This window comes from Arachis hypogaea, chromosome 15 (assembly GCF_003086295.3).
Source record: "Arachis hypogaea cultivar Tifrunner chromosome 15, arahy.Tifrunner.gnm2.J5K5, whole genome shotgun sequence".
NCBI classification, from domain to species: domain Eukaryota; kingdom Viridiplantae; phylum Streptophyta; class Magnoliopsida; order Fabales; family Fabaceae; genus Arachis; species Arachis hypogaea.
Genome location: NC_092050.1, coordinates 61,494,594 through 61,513,854, shown reverse-complemented (window position 1 = coordinate 61,513,854; position 19,261 = coordinate 61,494,594). Strand labels below are relative to the sequence as shown.

The window sequence follows — 19,261 nt, the reverse complement described above, 5'->3', positions numbered from 1 at the left end:
TTCGTATCTATAAATGTTGCCAAATTGGCTTATGAACCGTTTCCATGTTATGATTTGAATTAATGATTATTTGAGGTATTTCAGTTTATTATTGTTCTCTTTGAATTAAGATATTTTCGCTTCCCATCTAAGGGCATTTTTATTCCAGCAATTTTACTTTTTCCCCTTTTGGTCTTGGTTAAAAAATCAGTAACTCAACATTATCAAACTCAGTATAATTGATAATCGTTATCTTGCTAATTGAACTGAACTTCAATAATCCCAACTTTTTCTTAGGAAATAAATAGGATTCGAAGGTCAAACTAATTAGTCCCTTGACTTTCCTTTGCTTTAAAGGTTGACTAAGGAATTAAGATTTAACTTTCATTATTGTTGAGAGGGATAACCAAGTTGGACTTCCAATTCTCTTACCCTACCAAAAGTTGCTTTACAGTTATTTATTGATTTTAATTGCCATTTAAATCACTTGCTTCTCATCTTCTAAACCCCGATTACAACCTTTATAGCCAATAATAAGAACATACTTCCCTGCAGTTCCTTGAGAAGATGACCCGAGGTTTGAATACTCGGTTAACAATTTTTAAGGGGTTTGTTACTTGTGACAACCAAAATGTTTGCACGAAAGGGATTTTTGTTGGTTTAGAGACTATATCTACAACGCGACTGTTTTTATGACATTCTTTACTGGCAAAAATCCTGTTCGTCAGTCTCCAAGCAAATAAAAATCAATTAGGATAAAAAGAATAGAATGTACAATGAATTCCAAAAACATCTATGAAGATCAGTATTAATTAGATGAGCGGGGCTTTTAGCTTTTTGCTTCTGAACAGTTTTGGCATCTCACTTTATCCCTTGAAGTTCAGAATGATTGGCATCTATAGGAACTCAGAATTCGGATAGTGTTATTGATTCTCCTAGTTAAGTATGTTGATTCTTGAACACAGCTACTTTATGAGTCTTGGTCGTGGCCCTAAGCACTTTGTTTTCCAGTATTACCACCGGATACATAAATGCCACAGACACATAACTGGGTGAACCTTTTCAGATTGTGATTCAGCTTTGCTAGAGTCCCCAATTAGAGGTGTCCAGGGTTCTTAAGCACACTCTTTTTGCTTTGGACCACGACTTTAACCACTCAGTCTCAAGTTTTCACTTGACACTTTTACGCCACAAGCACATGGTTAGGGACAGCTTGGTTTAGCCGCTTAGGCCAGGATTTTATTCCTGTGGGCCCTCCTATCCACTGATGCTCAAAGCCTTGGATCCGTTTTATTTTACCCTTGCCTTTTGGTTTAAAGGGCTATTGGCTTTTTCTGCTTGCTTTTTCTTTTTTTCTTTTTCTTTCTCTTTTTTTTTTTGCATATATATATATATATATATATATATATATATATATATATATTTTTTTTTTTTTGCAAGCTTTTCACTGCTTTTTCTTGCTTCAAGAATCAATTTTATGATTTTTCAGATTATCAAATAACATTTCTCCTTTTTCCATCATTCTTTCAAGAGCCAACAATTTTAACATTCTTAAACAACAAATTCAAAAATATGCACTGTTCACGCATTCATTCAGAAAGACAAAAGTATTGCCACCACATCAAAATAACTAAACTGTTTTAAAATTCGAAATTCATGCACTTCTTTTTCTTTTTCAATTAAAAACATTTTTCATTTAAGAAAGGTGATGGATTCATTTTCATTGCTTTAAGGCATAGACACTTAGACACTAGTGATCATGTAATAAAGACACAAACATAAATAAACATAAAGCATAAAAATTCGAACAACAGAAAATAAAGAACAAGGAGATTAAAGAACGGGTCCACCTTAGTGATGGCGGCTTGTTCTTCCTCTTGAAGATCTAATGGAGTGCTTGAGCTCCTCAATGTCTCTTCCTTGCCTTTGTTGCTCCTCTCTCATGACTCTTTGGTCTTCTCTAATTTCATGGAGGAGGATAGAATGCTCTTGGTGCTCCACCCTTAGTTGTCCCATGTTGGAACTTAATTCTCCTAGGGAGGTATTGATTTGCTCCCAATAGTTTTGTGGAGGAAAATGCATCCCTTGAGGCATCTCAGGGATTTCATGGTGAGGAATTTCCTCATGTCCATGAGTGGGATCTCTTGTTTACTCCATCCTTTTGTTAGTGATGGGCTTATCCTCATCAATGAGGATGTCTTCCTCTATGTCAATTCCAGCTGAATTGTAGAGGTGACAAATGAGATGAGGGAAGGCTAACCTTCCCAAAGTAGAGGACTTGTCCGCCACCTTGTAGAGTTCTTGGGATATAACTTCATGAACTTCTACTTCCTCCCTAATCATGATGCTATGGATCATGATAGCCCGGTCTATAGTAACTTCAGACCGGTTGCTAGTGGGAATGATTGAGCGTTGGATGAACTCCAACCATCCCCTAGCCACAGGCTTGAGGTCATGCCTTCTTAGTTGAACCGGCTTCCCTCTTGAATCTCTCCTCCATTGAGCGCCCTCTTCACAGATGTCCATGAGGACTTGGTCCAACCTTTGATCAAAGTTGACCCTTCTAGTGTAGGGGTGTGCATCTCCTTGCATCATTGGCAAGTTAAATGCCAACCTTACATTCTCCGGACTAAAATCTAAGCATTTCCCCCAAACCATTGTAAGCCAATTCTTTGGGTCCGGGTTCACACTTTGATCATGGTTCTTGGTGATCCATGCATTGGCATAGAACTCTTGAACCATTAAGATTCTGACTTGTTGAATGGGGTTGCTGAGAACTTCCCAACCTCTTCTTTGGATCTCATGTCGGATCTCTGGATATTCACCCTTTTTGAGTTTGAAAGGGACCTCGGGGATCACCTTCTTCTTCGCCACAACTTCATAGAAGTGGTCTTGGTGCACCCTTGAGATGAATCTCTCCATCTCCCATGACTCAGAGGTGGAAGCTTTTGCCTTCCCTTTCCTCTTTCTAGAGGTTTCTCCGGCCTTAGGTGCCATAAATGGTTATAGAAAAACAAAAAGCAACGCTTTTACCACACCAAACTTAGAAGGTTTGCTCGTCCTCGAGCAAAAGAAGAAAGAAGAGAGTAGAAGAAAAAGAAATAGAGGAGATGGAGGGGGCTTAGTGTTTCAGCCAAGGGGGAGAAGTAGTGTGTATGTTGTGTGAAAATGAAGGAGTGAAGATGGGTTTATATAGGAGTGGAGAGGGGGGTATGGTTCAGCCATTATGGGTGGGTTTGGGTGGGAAAGTGGTTTGAATTTGAATGGTGAGGTAGGTGGGGTTTTATGAAGGATGGATGTGAGTGGTGAAGAGAATGGTGGGATTTGATAGGTGAGGGGTTTTTGGGGAAGAGGTATTGAGGTGATTGGTAAATGGGTGAAGAAGAGAGAGAAAGGTGGGGTAGGTGGGAATCCTATGGGGTCCACAGATCCTGAGGTGTCAAGGATTTTTCATCCCTGCACCAAGTGGCGTGCAAAACGCCCTTTTCTGCCAATCCTGGCGTTAAACGCCAGGTTGCTGCCCATTTCTGGCGTTTAACGCCAACTTCTTGCCCTTTTCTGGCGTTAAACGCCAGCTCTGTGCCCATTTCTGGCGTTAAACGCCCAGAATGGTGCCAGGCTGGGCGTTTAACGCCCATTCTGCTACCCTTACTGGCGTTTAAACGCCAGTAAGCTTCTCCTCCAGGGTGTTCGGTTTTTCATTCTGTTTTTCAGTCTGTTTTTGCTTTTTCAATTGTTTTTGTGACTTCACATGATCATCAACCTACAGAAAAAATAAAATAACAAAAGAAAATAGAAATTTAACATAGATAATTAAAGATTGTGTTGCCTCCCAACAAGCACTTCTTTAATGTCAATAGCTTGACAATGGGCTCTCATGGAGCCTCACAGATATTTAGAGAAATGTTGGAACCTCCCAACACCAAACTTTAGAGTTTGAATGTGGGGGTTCAACACCAAACTTAAAGTTTGGTTGTGGCCTCCCAACTCCAAACTTAGAGTTTGACTGTGGGGGCTCTGTTTGCCTCTGTATTGAGAGAAGCTCTTCATGCTTCCTCTCCATGGTTACAGAGGGATATCCTTGAGCTTTAAACACAAGGGAGTCTTCATTCACTTGAATGATCAATTCTCCTCTGTCAACATCAATCACAGCTTTTGCTGTGGCTAGGAAGGGTCTGCCAAGGATGATGGATTCATCCACACACTTCCCAGTCTCTAGGATTATGAAATCAGCAGGGATGTAGTGGTCTTCAACCTTTACCAAGACATCCTCTACAAGTCCATAAGCCTGTTTCTTTGAATTGTCTGCCATCTCCAGTGAGATTCTTGCAGCTTGTACCTCAATGATCCCTAGCTTCTCCATTACAGAGAGAGGCATGAGGTTTATGCTTGACCCTAGGTCACACAGAGCTTTCTCAAAGGTCATGGTGCCTATGGTACAAGGTATTGAGAACTTTCCAGGATCTTGTCTCTTCAGAGGTAATTTCTGCCTAGTCAAGTCATCCAGTTCTTTAGTGAGCAATGGAGGTTCGTTCTCCCAAGTCTCATTACCAAATAACTTGGCGTTTAGCTTCATGATTGCTCCAAGGTAATTAGCAACTTGCTCTTCAGTAACATCTTCATCCTCTTCAGAGGAAGAATACTTATTAGAGCTCATGAATAGCAGGAGTAAATTTAATGGAATCTCTATGGTCTCTGTGTGAGCCTCAGATTCCCATGGTTTCTCATCAGGGAATTCCATGGAGGCCAGTAGACGTCCATTGAGGTCTTCCTCAGTGGAGATCACTACCTCTTCCTCCTCTCCAGGTTCGGCCATGTGAGATGTGTTTATGGCCTTGCACTCTCTCTTTGGATTCTCTTCTGTATTGCTTGGGAGAATACTAGGAGGGAGTTTAGTAATTTTCTTACTCAGCTGACCCACTTGTGCCACCAAATTTCTGATGGAGGACCTTGTTTCATTCATGAAAATTTGAGTGGTTTTAATTAGATCAGAGACTATAGTTGCTAAGTCAGAGTGGCTCTGCTTAGAATCCTCTGTCTGTTGCTGAGAAGATGATGGAAAAGGCTTGCTATTGCTAAACCTGTTTCTTCCACCATTACTGTTGTTGAAACCTTATTGAGGTCTCTGTTGATCCTTCCATGAGAGATTTGGATGATTTCTCCATGAAGGATTATAGGTGTTTCCATAGGGTTCTCCCATGTAATTCACCTCTTCCATTGCTGGGTTCTCAGGATCATAAGCTTCTTCTTCAGATGAAGCTTCTTTGGTACTGCCTATTGCTGCTTGCATTCCAGACAGACTCTGAGAAATCATATTGACTTGTTAAGTCAATATTTTATTCTGAGCCAGTATGGCATTCAGAGTATCAATCTCAAGAACTTCTTTCTTCTGATTTGTCCCATTATTCACAGGGTTCCTTTCAGAAGTGTACATGAATTGGTTATTTGCAACCATCTCAATGAGTTCCTGAGCTTCTGCAGGCGTCTTCTTCAGATGAAGAGATCCTCCAGTAGAGCTGTCCAATGACATCTTGGACAGTTCAGACAGACCATCATAGAAGATACCTATGATGCTCCATTCTGAAAGCATGTCAGAAGGGCACACCTTCTGATTAATTGCTTGTATCTTTCCCAAGCTTCATAGAGGGATTCACCTTCCTTCTGTCTGAAGGTTTGGACTTCCACTCTAAGCTTACTCAATTTTTGAGGTGGAAAGAACTTTGCCAAGAAGGCATTGACTAGCTTTTCCCAAGAGTTCAGGCTTTCCTTAGGTTGTGAATCCAACCATATCCTAGCTCTGTCTCTTACAGCAAAGGGAAAAAGCATAAGTCTATAGACCTCGGGATCAACCCCATTGGTCTTGACAGTGTCACAGATTTGTAAGAATTCAGCTAAGAACTGATGAGGATCTTCCAATGGAAGTCCATGAAACTTGCAATTCTGTTGCATCAGAGAAACTAATTGAGGCTTAAGCTCAAAGTTGTTTGCTCCAAAGGCAGGGATTGAGATGCTTCTCCCATAGAAGTCGGTAGTAGGTGCAGTAAAGTCACCAAGCACCTTCCTTGCATTGTTGGCATTGTTGTTGTTTTCGACTGCCATGGCTTCTTCTTGTTTGAAAATTTTTGTTAGGTCCTCTACAGAGAGTTGTACTTTAGCTTCTCTTAGCTTTCTCTTTAAGGTCCTTTTAGGTTCAGGATCAGCCTCAACAAGAATGCTTTTGTCCTTGCTTCTGCTCATATGAAAGAGAAGAGAAGAAGAAAGTATGGAATCCTCTATGTTGTAGTATAGAGATTCCTTGAAGTGTCAGAGGAAAAAAAGAATAGAAGGAGAAGGTAGAAAAAGAAGAATTCGAACTTATCAAGAGGGATAGAGTTCGAATTGTTGATAGTGGAGGAGTGTTAGTCCTTTAAATAGAAGGATGTGAGAAGAGGGGAAGAATTTTCGAAATTAAAGTAAAAGATTTTGAAATAATTAAAAGAAATTTTGAAAATTTGATTGATGATTTTTGAGAATTAAAGTTGGGAAAGAAATTAAGTGATTTTTGAAAAAGATTTTTGAAATTAGAAATAAAAAAGATATGATTGAAAATTATTTTGAAAAAGATGTGATTAAGAAGATATGATTGAAAAGATATGGTTTTAAAAAGATATGATTGAAAGGATATAATTGAAAAATAATTTAAAAAGATTTGATTTTAAAATTAATGACTTGGCTAACAAGAAATTTAAAAGATATGATTCAGATATTAAACCTTTCTTAACAAGAAAGCAACATACTTGAAATTTTTGAATCAAATCAGTAATTGTTAGCAAGTATTTTCGAAAATAGTAAAAAAAATGGAAAGAAATTTATTTTGAAAAGATATGATTGAAAAGATATGATTTAAAAAAGATTTGATTTTGAAAACTTATGAAAACTTGAAAAAAATTTGAATTAAAAAGAAAATCTTCCCTCTTATGTCATCCTGGCGTTAAACGCCCAGAATGGTATCCATTCTGGCATTTAACGCCCAGCAAGGGTACCTGGCTGGCGTTTAAACGCCAGTTTTCCTTCTTCACTCGGCATTTTGAACGCCCAGCTTTTTCTGTGTAATTCCTCTGCTGCATGTTCTGAATCTTCAATTCTCTGTATTATTGACTTAAAAAGACATAATTTTGAAAATTTTTTGGATTTTTAATGATGAGGAACAATCAAAATGCAATTAAACATGGAAAACTAAGATCAAATACATAATGCATGCAAGGCACCAAACTTAAAAGTTTGTATACTAAGGACTATAACAATTTGAAAAATGCATGTGAGAAACAACTAAACACACAAAACAAGGGAATTTAAAGATCAGAGCAAGGAAATCATCAAGAACATCTTGAAGATCAATGACGAACATAATGCATGTAATTTTCGAAAATTAGAAGAATAAAGACATGCAATTGACACCAAACTTAAAATTAGACACTAGACTCAAAGAAGAAACATAGAATATTTTTTATTTTTATGGTTTTATAAAATTTTTTTTGTGATTTTTCGAAAATTGAGTGGAAAAGAAAATAAAGGGATTCAAATTTTTTATAAGAATTCCAGGAATCATTGCAATGCTAGTCTAAGACTCCAGCCCAGGAATTAGACATGGCTTACTAGCCAGCCAAGCTTTCAAAGAAAGCTTCGGTCCAAAACACTAGACATGGCCAATGGCCAGCCAAGCTTTAGCAGATCATTGCTCACAACAGCAAAATTGATAGAAATCAACAAGCTCTTGTGATGATAAGTTGAAACCTCGGTCCAAAAGATTAGACATGGCTTCACAGCCAGCCAGACTTCAACAAATCATCATGAAACTCTAGAATTCATTCTTAAAAACTCTGAAGAACAAAATAGAAATTTTTTTTTTGTATTTTTGAAAATTTTTTTTCGAAAATAAAAAGTAAAAAGCTTAAACATAAAATAAAATTACCTAATCTAAGCAACAAGATGAGCCGTCAGTTGTCCAAACTCGAACAATCCCCGGCAACGGCGCCAAAAACTTGGTGCACGAAATTGTGATCATCAACAATGGCGCCAAAGACTTGGAGCTCTCAAACGTGAATCACACTTTGTCACAATTCCGCACAACTAACCAGCAAGTGCACTGGGTTGTCCAAGTAATACCTTACGTGAGTAAGGGTCGATCCCACGGAGATTGTCGGCTTGAAGCAAGCTATGGTCATCTTGTAAATCTCAGTCAGGCGGATTCAAATGGTTATGGAGAATTGATAATTAAAAGATAAATAAAATATATAATAAAGATAGAGATACTTATGTAATTCATTGGTGAGAATTTCAGATAAGTGTATGAAGATGCTTTGTTCCTCCTGAATCTCTGCTTTCCTATTGCCTTCATCCAATCATTCATACTCCCTTCCATGGCAAGCTTTATGTTGGGCATCACCGTTGTCAATGGCTACTTCTCGTCCTCTCAGTGAAAATGTTCCAAATGCGCTGTCACCGCACGACTAATCATCTGTCGGTTCTCGATCATGTTGGAATAGGATCCATTGATCCTTTTGCGTCTGTCACACGCCCAACAATCGCGAGTTTGAAGCTCGTCACAGTCATCCCTTTCCAGATCCTACTCGGAATACCACAGACAAAGTTTAGACTTTCCGGATCTCAAGAATGACCGCCAATAGTTCTAGCCTATACCACGAAGGTTCCAATCTTGGATTAGAAACCCAAGAGATACGCATTCAAGCCATTGCTAGTAGAACAGAGGTGGTTGTCAGGAACATGTTCATAGGTGAGAATGATGATGAGTGTCATGGATCATCACATTCATCAAGTTGAAGAACGAATGAATATCTTAGAGAAGAAGTAGGCGTGAATTGAATAGAAGAACAACAATAATTGTATTAATTCACGAAGAACAGCAGAGCTCCACACCTTAATCTATGGTATGTAGAAACTCCACCATTGAAAATACATAAGAACAAAAGGTCCAGGCATGGCCGAATGGCCAGCCTCCCAAAGAGGGTTCAATTATCAAAACATGATTCAAAGATGAAAATGCAATAGCAAAAGGTCCTATTTATAGAGAACTAGTAGCCTAGGGTTATAGAAATAAGTAATTAATGCAGAAATCTTCTTCTGGGCCCACTTGGTGTGTGCTTGGGCTGAGCATTGAAGCTTCCATGTGTAGAGACTTTTCTTGGAGTTAAACGCCAGCTTTTTGTGCCAGTTTGGGCATTTAACTCCAGCTTTTGTGCCAGTTCTGGTGTTTTGACGCCAGAATTCTTAAGCTGACTTGGAATGCCTGTTTGGGCCATCAAATCTCGGGCAAAGTATAGACTATTATATATTGCTGGAAAGACCAGCATGTCTACTCTTCAACGCAATTGAGAGCGCGCCAATTGGGCTTCTGTAGCACTAGAAAATCCACTTCAAGTGTAGGGAATTCAGAATCCAACAGCATCTGCAGTCCTTTTTCAGCCTCTGAATCAGATTTTTGCTCAGGTCCCTCAATTTCAGCCAGAAAATACCTGAAATCACAGAAAAATACACAAACTCATAGTAAAGTCTAGAAATGTGATTTTTATTTAAAAACATAATAAAAACTAACTAAAATATACTAAAAACATACTAAAAACAATGCCAAAAAGCGTATAAATTATCCGCTCATCAGACGCGTATGCACAAGCTGCGCGCACGCGTGGGGGTGATTGCGCCAGTAGCACAATGTCAGCATGAACCTTGCACAACTCTCTGATCGAAGTACCGGGAGTTGGCTGTAAAAGTATCGACGCGCATGTGGACGGTGCCCGCACGCGTGGGTTCAGTAGAGAGCGGATTGACGCGTAAGCTTCAGGTATGCTTATGCGTGGGTGGGAGTTGTGCTCCCAGCACAGTGGTCGCACGATGTTTGTGCAACTCTCTGGAAAAATGTACGAAGAGGTGGGGTTGTGCGATCGATGCAGACGCGTCATCCACGCTTACGTGTGGATGCGCAGATCAGCAAAGGGATACGTACGTATCATGTGCGCGTACATGTGAGATGAGTCATGCAGAGGGCTTAGTGTTGGCCCAGCTCAGGCATAACTCTTGAGAAAAATATACCAGAGAATGAGGAGACGCAACCGACGTGTACGCGTCAAGCACGCTCGCGTGTGGAATGCCCGATCATGTTTAAGGACGCGTACGCGTCATGTGCACGTATGCGTAAGAGGGGTTTGGCGTGGGGCTCAGTGCTGGCTCAAATCTTGCACAACTCTCTCGTCGAAGTACCAGGAGTTGCGAAAGGCCAACGACGCGTACGCGTCTCGTACGCCCACGCGTGGGTACCCCTTTTTTTTCATAGACATGAAGGGATGCATTTTCATCACAAATTTAGTAGGCAATTAAACTAAAGAGATAAAAAACACTCAAAAATCTATGTAATGCTCAAAATGGAGTGGTGTCTTCCACATTAAGGATCCAACCTACTTAAGATCAATGCAAACCTTCATGAACATCACAACTTAGCACAATAAAGTCTATCTAAACAATCAAAAACTAATCATTCACCAAATCAAGCAGGAGTTCAAGATTATATATAAAAGAGACAAAAAAGGTAGATCTCACCATGGTGGGGTGTCTCCCACCTAGCACTTTTGTTTAATGTCCTTAAGTTGGACGGTTACTAGCTCAATTCTCTTTGCCATTAGGTGCATCTTTCAAAAGGAACATCTCGATCTCCTTGTTACTTTTCATCTTTTCACCATGATACATTTTTAGACGATGCCCATTAACCTTGAAATTGTCGGGGCTTGAAGGATGGCGCAAATGATAGACCCCATACGGCTCCGCCTTTTCTACTCGATAACGTCCTTCCCATATTGACCTTAGCTTTCCAGGCATCAACCTCAATCTTGATTTGTAGAGGAGGACTAGGTTGTTGGCGCTAAATTCTCTTCCTCTTATGTTCTTATCATGCATGGCTTTCATCATTTCCTTGTAGAGTCTAGAGTTCTCACAGCCTTCTAACCTCAAGCATTCCAATTCCACTAATTATAGCTTTCTCTCAATTCTGGCCCCTTCCAAACTTGAATTGCACTCCTTGACGACCCAATATGCCTTGTGCTCTATCTCCACCGGTAGGTGGCAAGCTTTTTCATAGACCAACCGAAAGGGGCTCATGCCAATTGGCGTCTTGTAAGCCGTTCGGTAGGCCCATAGTGCGACGGTGAGCTTAGCACTCCAATCCTTTTGATGAGGCTTCACAATCCTTTCCAATATGCGTTTAATATCCTAATTGGAAACCTCAGCTTGGCCGTTTGTTTGGGGGTGGTAGGCTGTGGCTACTTTGTGCATGATGTCATATTTCCTCATTAGCCCTTCCATTCTCTTGTTGCAAAAATGTGAGCCTTGGTCACTCACGATTGCTCATGGCGACCCAAAGAGACAAATTATGTTATTACTCACAAAAGAAACGACCACATTAGCATCGTTCGTCCGGGTGGGTATCGCATCCACCCATTTAGACACATAATCAACGGCTAGTAGAATGTAGAGAAAACCATTAGAATTTGAAAATGGTCCCATGAATTCGATACCCCACACATAAAAAATCTCACAACATAACATGGTTTGTTGTGGTATCTCATCCTTCTTGGAGATATTACCAAATCTAAGACATTGGAAACAAGATTTACAAAAGAGAGAAGAGTCCTTGAAAAGAGTTGGCCACCAAAATCCACAATCTAGGATCTTTCTTGCCGTCATCTGAGGTCCATAATGGCCACCTCTCTCAAAGGAGTGGCAAGCTTCCAAGATTGATTGGAATTCGGTTTGTGGGATACACCTCCGAATTACTTGATCCGCACCACATCTCCAAAGGTATGGGTCATCCCATACGTAGTATTTAGATTCACTTTTTAGCTTATCCTTTTGATGCTTGGAGAGATTAGGAGGAAAGGTGCGAGACACCAAGTAATTGGCAATTGGTGCATACCAAGATATGACTTCAGAGATTGCTTGCAAGCCCTCAAAGGGAAAGGAATCATTAATAGGAGTGGCATTACCCTTGGTGTGCTCAAGGCGACTCAAGTGATCCGCCACTAGGTTTTGTGAACCACTCCTATCTTTAATTTCTAGGTCAAATTCTTGCAATAACAAAACCTATCTAATTAACCTTGGTTTAGATTCTGGTGCACGAAATTGTGATGTCCAGGCTCGAACAATCCCTAGTAATGGCTCCAAAGCTTGGTGCTTTGATCTTAATTCATAATTGTCACAACTTCGATACAACTAACCAGCAAGTGCACTGGGTCGTCCAAGTAATACCTTACGTGAGTAAGGGTCGAATCCCACGGAGATTGTTGGTATGAAGCAAGCTATGGTCACCTTGTAAATCTCAGTCAGGCAGATATAAAGTGATAATGGTGTTTTCGAATATGATATAATAAAATAGAGATAGAGATACTTATGTAAATCATTGGTAGGAATTTCAGATAAGCGAATGGAGATGCTTTTCGTTCCTCTGAACCTCTGCTTTCCTGCTATCTTCATCCAATCTGTCTTACTCCTTTCCATGGCTGGCTTTATGCAAGGGCATCACCGTTGTCAGTGGCTACATCCCCTCCTCTCAGTGAATAATATGCTCACGCACCCTGTCACGGCACGGCTATTCATCTGTCGGTTCCCGATCATGCTGGAATAGGATTCACCCTCCTTTTGTGTCTGTCACTAACGCCCAACAATCGCGAGTTTGAAGCTCGTCACAGTCATTCAATCATTGAATCCTACTCGGAATACCACAGACAAGGTTTAGACTTTCCGGATTCTCTTGAATGCCGCCATCATTCTAGCTTACGCCACGAAGATTCCGGTTAGGAGATCTAAGAGATACTCATTCTAGCTTATTTCATATAGAACAGAAGTGTTTGTCAGGCACGCGTTCATAAGGGAGAAGGATGATGAGCGTCACACATAATCATCACCTTCATCACGTTCTTGGGTGCGAATGGATATCTTAGAAGAGAAATAAGAAGAATTGAATAGAAAATAGTAGTACTTTGCATTAATCTTTGAGGGACAGCAGAGCTCCACACCTTAATCTATGGAGTGTAGAAACTTTACCGTATGAAAATACATAAGTAAAGGTCCAGGGATGGCCGAGATGGCCAGCCCCCTAAACGAGATCAATAGTCTCCTAAGATGAACAATGGATTAAAACTGAGACCAAAGATGCCTAATACAATAGTAAGAGGTCCTATTTATAATAAACTAGCTACTAGGGTTTACATGAGTAAGTATTTGATGTATAAATCCACTTCCGGGGCCTACTTGGTGTGTGTTTGGGCTGAGCTTAAGTGTTACACGTGCAGAGGCCATTTGTGGAGTTGAACGCCAGTTTCTGTGCCAGTTTGGGCGTTCAACTCTGGTTTTGGATCCTTTTCTGGCGCTGGACGCCAGATTTGGGCAGAAGGCTGGCGTTGAACGCCAGTTTATGTCATCTATTCTTGGCCAAAGTATGGACTATTATATATTGCTGGAAAGCCCTGGATGTCTACTTTCCAACGCAATTGGAAGCGCGCCATTTCGAGTTCGGTAGCTCCAGAAAATCCACTTTGAGTGCAGAGAGGTCAGAATCCAACAGCATCAGCAGTCCTTTTTCAACCTCTGAATCTGATTTTTGCTCAAGTCCCTCAATTTCAGCCAGAAAATACCTGAAATCACAGAAAAACACACAAACTGATAGTAAAGTCTAGAAATGTGAATTTAACATAAAAACTAATGAAAACATCCCTAAAAGTAACTAGATCCTACTAAAAACATACTAAAAACAATGTCAAAAAGCGTATAAATTATCCGCTCATCACAACACCAAACTTAAATTGTTGCTTGTCCCCAAGCAACTGAAAATCAAGTAGGATAAAAAGAATAGAATATACTATAAATTCCAAACTATCAATAAAACATAGCTCCAATCATATGAGCAGGACTTATAGCTTTTTGCCTCTTGAATAGTTTTGGCATCTCACTTTATCCATTGAGGTTCAGAATGATTGGCATCTATAGGAACTTCAGATTTCGAATAGTGTTATTGACTCTCCTAGTTCAGTATGATGATTCTTGAACACAGCTTCTTTATGAGTCTTGGCCGTGGCCCTAAGCACTTTGTTTTCCAGTATTACCACCGGATACATAGATGCCACAGACACATAATTGGGTGAACCTTTTCAGATTGTGACTCAGCTTTGCTAAAGTCTCCAATTAGAGGTGTCCAGGGTTCTTAAGCACACTCTTCTTTTGCTTTGGACCTTGACTTTAACCGCTCAGTCTCAAGTTTTCACTTGATACCTACACGCCACAAGCACATGGTTAGGGACAGCTTGGTTTAGCCGCTTAGACCAGGATTTTATTCCTTTAGGCCCTCCTATCCACTGATGCTCAAAGCCTTGGGATCCTTTTTATTTGCCCTTGCCTTTTGGTTTTAAGGGTTATTGGCTTTTTCTGCATGCTTTTTCTTTTTCTTTCTATTTTTTTTTCGCCTTTTTTTTTTCTGCAAGCTTTGTTCTTTGCTGCTTTTTCTTGCTTCAAGAATCATTTTTATGATTTTTCAGATTATCAAATAACATGTCTCCTAGTCATCATTCTTTCAAGAGCCAACATATTTAACATTCTTAAACAACAACTTCAAAAGACATATGCACTGTTCAAGCATACATTCAGAAAACAAGAAGCTTTGTCACCACATCAATATAATTAAACTAAGTTCAAGGATAAATTCGAAACTCATGTACTTCTTGTTCTTTTGAATTAAAACATTTTTTCATTTAAGAGAGGTGATGGATTCATAGGACATTCATATCTTTAAGACAAAGTTACTAACTACTAATGATCATGTAATGAAGGCACAAACATAGATAAGCACATAACATAGAAAACGAAAAACAGAGAAAGCAAAAACAAGGAACGAATCCACCTTAGTGATGGTGGCGTTTCCTTCTTGAGGAACCAATGATGTCCTTGAGCTCTTCTATGTCTCTTCCTTGTCTTTGTTGCTCCTCCCTCATTGCTTTTTGATCTTCTCTTATTTCATGAAGCATGATGGAGTGCTCTTGATGTTCCACCCTTAGTTGTCCCATATTGGAACTCAATTCTTCTAGGGAGGTGTTGATGTGCTCCCAATAGTTTTGTGGAGGAAAGTGCATTTGAAGCATTTCTGGAATCTCATGGTGATGAGCTTCATACGCCTCTTGAGCTCCATGAGTGGGCTCTCTTGCTTGCTCCATCTTTTTCTTAGTGATGGGCTTTTCCTCTTTAATGAGGATATCTCCCTCTATGTCAATTCCAGCTGAATTGCATAGGTGGCAAATGAGGTGAGGAAAGGCTAACCTTGCCATGGTGGAGGACTTGTCAGCCACCTTGTAGAGTTCTTGAGGTATAATCTCATGAACTTCCACCTCTTCTCCAATCTTGATGCTATGGATCATGATGGCCCGGTCTATGGTAACTTCAGACCGGTTGCTAGTGGGAATGATTGAGCATTGAATAAACTCCAACCATCCTCTAGCTATAGGCTTGAGGTCCAATCTTCTTAGTTGAACCGGCTTGCCTTTGGAGTCAATCTTCCATTGAGCTCCTTCTACACATATGTCCATAAGGACTTGGTCCAACCTTTGATCAAAGTTGACTCTCCTTGTGTAGGGGCGTGCGTTCTCTTCCATGTATGGCAAGTTGAACGCCAACCTCACATTTTCCGGACTAAAATCTAAGTATTGCCCCCGAACCATTGTAACATAGTTCTTTGGATCCGGGTTCTTACTTTGATCATGGTTCTTGGTGATCCATGCATTGGCATAGAACTCTTGAACCATTAGGATGCCGACTTGTTGGATGGGATTTGTTAGAACTTCCCAACCTCTTCTTTGAATTTCATGTCGGATCTCCGGATACTCATTTCTTTTGAGTTTAAAAGGGACCTCAGGGATCACCTTCTTCTTGGCCACAACATCATAGAAGTGGTCTTGATGGGCTTTGGAGATGAACCTTTCCATCTCCCATGACTCGGATGTGGAAGCTCTTGTCTTCCCTTTCCCTCTTCTAGAGGATTCTCCGGTCTTGGGTGCCATCAATGGTAATGGAAAAACAAAAAAGCTATGCTTTTTCCACACCAAACTTAGAATATTGCTCGCCCTCGAGCAATAAACAAAAGAATATATGAAGAAGAAGAAGAAATATGGAGAGGGAGAGGGAGATGTGGTTTCGGCCAAGAGGAGTGTAGAGGGGTGTGTTGTGTGAATTTGATGAAGAATGGATGGCTTTATATAGGGAAGGGAGGGGGGGTTAAGGTTTGGCCATATGGGTGGGTTTGGGTGGGAAATTGGTTTTGAATTTTGAAGGTAGGTAGAGTTTATGAGGTAGGTTTATGGGGAAGAGGAGATAGATGTGAGTGGTGAAGGTTTAGTGGGGAAGAGAGATTGAGGTGATTGGTGAGGGGTTTTTAGGGAAGAGTGTTTGTGGGGTTGTGTGAAAGAGAGTGGTGAGAAGAAGTGAGTGGAGGTAGGTGGGGATCCTGTGGGGTCCACAGATCCTGAGTGGATCCTGTGGGGTCCACAGATCCTGAGGTGTTCAAGGATTTACATCCCTGCACCCATTAGGCATGTAAAAATGCCTTTGTACCCAACTCTGGGCGTTCAGCGCCAGGTTGGTGGCCATTTTGGGCGTTCAACGCCCATTGGTGTGCCATTTCTGGCGTTGAACGCCAGAACCATGCCTGTTCTGGCGTTCAGCGCCCAGAAGCTGCCCATTTTGGGCGTTCAGCGCCAGAACCATGCTCTGTTTTGGCGCTGAACGCCAGACAGATGCTCCTCCATGGTGTGATTTTTCTTCTGCTGTTTTTGATTCCGTTTTCAATTTTTCTATTTATTTTGTGACTCCACATGATCATGAACCTAAGAAAACATGAAAAACAATAAAAATAAGAATTAGATAAACATTGGGTTGCCTCCCAACAAGCGCTTCTTTAATGTCAATAGCTTGACAGTGGGCTCTCATGGAGCCTCACAGATGTGCAGAGCTTTGTTGAGACTCTCCAACACCAAACTTAGAGTTTGGATATGGGAGTTCAACACCAAACTTAGAGTTTGGTTGTGGCCTCCCAACACCAAACTTAGAGTTTGACTGTGGGGGCTCTGGGTGACTCTGCTTTGAGAGAAGCTTTTCAAGCTTCCTCTCCATGGTTGCAGAGGGAGATCCTTGAGTTTTGAATACAAGGGAGTTCTCATTCCATTGAAGGACTATTTCACCTCTGTCAACATCAATCATAGCTCTTGCTGTGGCCAGGAAAGGTCTTCCTAGGATGATGGATTCATCCTCTTCCTTTCCAGTATCTAGGACTATGAAATCAGTAGGTATGTAAAGGCCCTCAACCTTTACTAATACATCTTCTACTTGTCCATAAGCCTGTCTTCTTGAGCTGTCTGCCATCTCTAATGAGATTTTAGCAGCTTGCACCCCATAGATTCCCAGTTTCTCTATTACAGAGAGGGGCATGAGGTTTATTCCTGAACCAAGGTCACACAGAGCCTTAAAGATCATGGTGCCTATGGTACAGGGTATTATGAACTTTCCAGGATCCTGTCTCTTCTGAGGCAATGTCAGTTGATCCAGATCACTTAGTTCATTGACGAACAAGGGGGGTTCAACTTCCCAAGTATCAATGCCAAACAATTTGGCATTCAGCTTCATGATTGCACCAAGAAACTTGGCAGTTTGCTCTTCAGTGACATCCTCATTCTCTTCAGAAGAGGAATACTCATCAGAGCTCATGAAGGGCATAAGGAGGGTCAATGAAATCTCTATGGTCTCTAGATGGGCCCCAGAGTCCTTTGGTTCCTCAGAGGGAAGCTCCTTATTGACCACTGGACGTCCCAGGAGGTCTTCCTCCTTGGGATTCACGTCCTCTCCTCTCCTCACAGGTTCGGCCATGGCGCTTATGTCAATGGCCTTGCACTCTCCTTTTGGATTCTCTTCTGTATTGCTTGGGAGAGTACTAGGAGGGATTTCAGTGATCCTTTTACTCAGCTGGCCCACTTGTGCTTCCAGATTTCTAATGGAAGACCTTGTTTCATTCATGAAACTTACAGTGGCCTTAGATAGATCAGAGACTAGATTTGCTAAATTAGAAGCATTTTGTTCAGAATTCTCTGTCTGTTGCTGAGTTGATGATGGAAAAGGCTTGCTATTGCTAAACCTGTTTCTTCCACCATTATTAAAGCCTTGTTGAGGCTTTTGATCCTTCCATGAGAAATTTGGATGATTTCTCCATGTTGAGTTATAGGTGTTTCCATAAGGTTCACCTAAGTAATTTACCTCTGCTATTGCAGGGTTCTCAGGATCATAAGCTTCTTCTTCAGAAGAAGCCTCTTGAGTACTGTTGGATGCAGCTTGCATTCCATGCAGACTCTGAGAGATCATATTGACTTGCTGAGTCAATATTTTATTCTGAGCCAATATGGCATTCAGAGTATCAACCTCAAGAACTCCCTTCTTCATAGGCGTCCCATTGCTCACAGGATTCCTTTCAGAAGTGTACATGAACTGGTTATTAGCAACCATGTCAATGAGTTCTTGAGCTTCTGCAGGCGTTTTCTTTAGGTGAATGGATCCACCTGCAGAAGTGTCCAGTAACATCTTTGATAGCTCAGATAACCCATCATAGAATATATCCAGGATGGTCCATTTTGAAAGCATGTCAGAAGGACACTTTTTGGTCAACTGTTTGTATCTTTCCCAAGCTTCATAGAGAGATTCACCTTCTTTCTGTCTGAAGGTTTGAACATCAGCTCTAAGCTTGCTCAGCTTTTGAGGAGGAAAGTACTTGGCTAAGAAAGCCGTGACCAGCTTATCCCAAGAGTTCAGGCTGTCTTTGGGTTGAGAATCCAACCATAATCTAGCTCTGTCTCTTACAGCAAAAGGGAAAAGCATGAGCCTGTAGACTTCAGGATCTACTCCATTAGTCTTAACAGTATCACATATCTGCAAGAATTCAGTTAAGAACTGAAAAGGATCTTCAGCTGGAAGTCCATGAAACTTGCAGTTCTGCTGCATTAGAGAAACTAATTGAGGTTTCAGCTCAAAGTTGTTTGCTCCAATGGCAGGAATGGAGATGCTTCTTCCATGTAAATTGGAATTAGGTGCAGTAAAGTCACCAAGCATCTTCCTTACATTATTATTATTTTCGGCTGCCATCTCCTCTGCCTGTTCGAAAATTTCTGAAAGGTTATCTCTGGATTGTTGTATTTTAGCTTCTCTTAATTTTCTCTTC

At 40.8% G+C, this 19,261-nt stretch overlaps 2 non-coding genes across 2 annotated transcripts; both read left to right on the top strand.

Moving 5' to 3' along the window:
- Window positions 1-5,567: 5,567 nt before the first annotated feature.
- Window positions 5,568-5,673, top strand: LOC112753316 (small nucleolar RNA R71). The gene has a single exon (XR_003177707.1). It is a non-coding gene; the product is annotated as a small nucleolar RNA R71 (small nucleolar RNA).
- Window positions 5,674-18,681: 13,008 nt separating this feature from the next.
- Window positions 18,682-18,789, top strand: LOC112753425 (small nucleolar RNA R71). The gene has a single exon (XR_003177813.1). It is a non-coding gene; the product is annotated as a small nucleolar RNA R71 (small nucleolar RNA).
- The last annotated feature ends 472 nt before the right edge of the window (window positions 18,790-19,261 follow it).